We start from the raw sequence: 4,032 nt of genomic DNA on the forward strand, positions 1-4,032 counted from the left end.
TTAAATATGTAACTTACTACACTTTGAGTACTGTAAGAGAAATTTAAATATGGACATATTCTGAATACTGAGATTCTGGGCTATATGACGCAACGAAAGTCTGACGTATCTTAGATATACCTGAAATACGTTTTACGTGAAAAAACGAGTATTAAGTATTAGATATGCGTTCAAAAAATTATCAGGAATTTCAGTATTCGAGATACGGTCAAACGTAAAAATTAGGTCATAGCACCGAAAATATAGTCAGATGCCTATATAAATTAATTGCAGCCAAGATTTTCATGTATTTGAAGAGTTTTGAAAAATTTTGTAACTTTGCAATACCTTTACTTTGAGTTTTTGAATTACAGATGACCCCTCAACAATATGTTCACGACGAATACATCAACCGACTGAATGTGACTTAGCACATAGTTAGAGCTTTAGATTTTGAGGTTAGTTTTTTTTTTCGCTTTTATTTTTAGTAAATAATTAGTTTATGTATTTAAGCTTTATTAATTTAGTTAATGTATTAGGTATTTTGAGTTTGTTAGTTAGAAGTTCTATTAACTTAGGTAAATATAGTAGGTTTTAATATTTTAGAAAGTTAACTTAAATAAATATAATAGTTAAACGTAAAATAATATATTAATTAAATTAAATAAATATATTATTCAAATAAAATAGTTATTAGATCATATTTTTTTGTTAAAATCTATCGCTGGATTGATATCATCTAGAAGACTACTAGTTAGGTTAAAATAGTGCAACATGAATGATTTATTTTTTAATTCTTGCTTCATATTATTTTTTTTTATTTGATACTTTGAATATTGATAATGAATATTAATGTTGTATGAAATATATATTTTATTAATGATGTGTATCTACTAGATTTACAATATTTAATAATTATTAAACCTATATAATGATTTAGACGAGATTAATTTGCGAGAGTAAATGTTGTGACTATTGTAGAGGCCTCAGTTATTATTGCCACATCGTGTGACCTTGGTTAGACCCCATCGAATATCCTATTGCCTTATATCAGGGAGCTAGCTTTGGACATGCAGTAGAGTTGAGAGATTTTATGTTTGATAATTTCTTTATCTTTGTATTTGTCAAGCGATGGAGGCCTGAGACCTACAGTTTTCACCTTCCATTGGGTGAGATCAATATTACGCTTCAAGATGTTGCTTACTATCTTGGTATGCGCACTGAGGGTGAGCCGATTAGGAATTGTACTAGAGATTTCCAACAGTAGCATGGACACCCATGTGGGAGTAGGTTGAGGATTTACTTGACAATAGGTCACATCCACATCCAAAGGATAGGAAGCAAGTTTTCGGTTTGAGGATGGCTGAAGAATAGGGTTTCACACATTCCACCTAGGACAAATCCGGATATAGTTCTTAAGTACGTCAGGTGCTATTTGATGATGCTTATCGGGGGGTTTCTTTCCACAGACAAGTCAGCTACAATTGTTCCTTTGAGATGGTTGCAATTGTTTGTGGATTTCGATCATTACAGGTAATTGTCTTAGGGGTCTGCACTGCTGGCACACATGTACCACTCACTCTGCACCGTTGCTAGACATAATATGATTGACATTGCAGGATGCATGTCACTTATTCTTGTGTCTTTTGTGCACGAATTGCTGTTGCAACCTCTCATAAATTGCCCTAACAACGGCCGCTACAGGAAGATTCCTTGTTCCCTTTAGCACTGCATTTATACACTCTGAAAGATTCGTTGTCATGTGACCACACCGACGACCTTTATCACAATATTGAAGCTATAAGTCCTTCCTAAATCGAAGAGTCCAATCCAACATATCGCGGGATAATCCACCCAAAGCATCCAAATACCAATTGCAACCCTCTTTGCTTGGATTATACGCTGTATTTATAAGGTACCTTTTACTTTTGGCTGATTTGAATCGTGAATTGAAGTTCGAAGCCATGTGGCATATGAAATAAGCATGATATGCTGAAGGAGGATGCCAACCACTGTGAGGTGCATTTAAGATAGCGTGAATGGCATGTGATCTATCAAATATGATAAGTTCCTATTGCGGAGTAACATGCTGCCTCAAATTCGGTAGGAAAAAATGGCCATGACTCAGTTGTTTCAAACTCGACTAATGCAAAAGCTATGGGCAGAATGTTATTACCATCTTGAGCCACAATAATTAATAACACGCCCCGTACTCTCCGTACAAGTGTGTCCCAACCACTGATACAAAAGACTTGCAGTGCTTAAATACCTCAACACAAGGAGAAAATTTGCAAAATACCTTATCAAGCTGCTCCAATCTCTGTCAATCATGTTGCCGTCATAATACGAAACTCCAATGCAATCGTGAAGCGTACCTGGGAGGCATTCTTGCAAAGCTTGTAAGAGACTGAGTATCTTGTTGTACGATTCTTTCTAATCACCATAAATATGAGCAATCGCTTTTTCGCTTTGTTATCCACAGCTTTCAATACGATGAATTGAAATGATAACTCTGATACACTGCACTTTATAACACCAGAATATAGACAAATGGATCACTTTGTATTATAGGTAGGATGACCTTAAAAATCAAACTACTATAACTGAGTATGGTCTTGAGACATGGTTGGTGTCAAGCAGGTGTGTGGTCTACGAAACCTATGCACCTCCTACAAAATTACTTGTACATGTCAACATTCAGTACAAGACATAATTAATATAATAGCCTTTAATTTCATCAAACTTAATAAATAAAATATATTAGTAGTTCAAATTCTGACGTAGTGCCATACGAAGGCTCTATGGACAACCGTTGGTGAATTGCTTGCAACAACAATGGTAATTAAGCTTATCCGACTTCAGAATTCTGTACTCCATGTTCCTTTTAATACTGTAATTCTTTACCGCCATCAGAACAGCATCTTGGTTCTTAAACCTATGGCTAACCCAGAATTCCAACCCAACATCGGTGTTGTAATCCTCTCCTTGGCCGGTATTGAAAGGATCATCCAACTGCATTGGGTCCAAATTCAAAGTGTGATAATGACTTAAAACTTCTAACAATTGAGGAATAGGCAAAGGGAAAGGCAAGAGAAACTGAGACCATTGCCCGTGGGAGTTTCTAGCACATATTCATCAGAGGAAGAAGTCGTCGATCTGGATTTGGTAACATAATCTGAATCACCATCGTTGTCGTCTTCTTCGACACTATCACAAGGTTGGGCGAAGTGGATGGGTCTTGCATCTAGCGGGACTACTTGAGGACTCGACATACCACTACCAACCACGTCACGAACCGTAACATACCACTCCATCACATGTTGTAGCATTAGCTTTGCATCTACGTCGAACATTACTCTCACATGCTGGTCCACTTCAAGTCAGAATAACCTGTTGGTAAATCCACCACTCGGAAGCGCGTTCAAAAATCTATATGCAACCCGCCCAACTTTCTTGGAACCTATTCTTCCATGTTGCTCAGTGTGATATTCTTTAGCGCATGTAGGGTATCAACACGGTTAGTGCGCAACATCACAGTTGAATTAGACTCAAAAACCACTCCTTTATCATCGTTTCTTACTATCCTATTGGGATAAATTATAACAAAAAAGAATTGATTATTATCCATGCGAACAAAGTGGAAGGATAAAAAAGAGAAGAGAGAAAATAACAAATTGTGAGGATATGGTTGAGGATGGGAGAATATAGAATTTTTTTCAAGAAATTTAGGGTGCAGAGACACCTAGACTATAATACACGTATCTCAGGTACTGTAATCTTAATTTGTATCTGACTATATCTCGAATACTGTGACTTAATTTTTTGCGTTTAACTGTATCTTGAATACTGAGACCCTGATCAGCTTTTGAACGCATCTCGGGTGCTCAATACCTGTTTTTTCACGTAAAACGTATCTCAGTGCACCCAGGATACGTCAAACTTTCATTGCGTCATAATCCGAGATCTCAGTATCCGAGATCTCAGTATCCGAGATACATCCATATTTGAGTTTCCCTCACATCCGAAATATGGTACGCTGTGTATTTAAGTAAT

Source organism: Arachis ipaensis, chromosome B04 (genome assembly GCF_000816755.2).
Source record: "Arachis ipaensis cultivar K30076 chromosome B04, Araip1.1, whole genome shotgun sequence".
Classification (NCBI taxonomy): domain Eukaryota; kingdom Viridiplantae; phylum Streptophyta; class Magnoliopsida; order Fabales; family Fabaceae; genus Arachis; species Arachis ipaensis.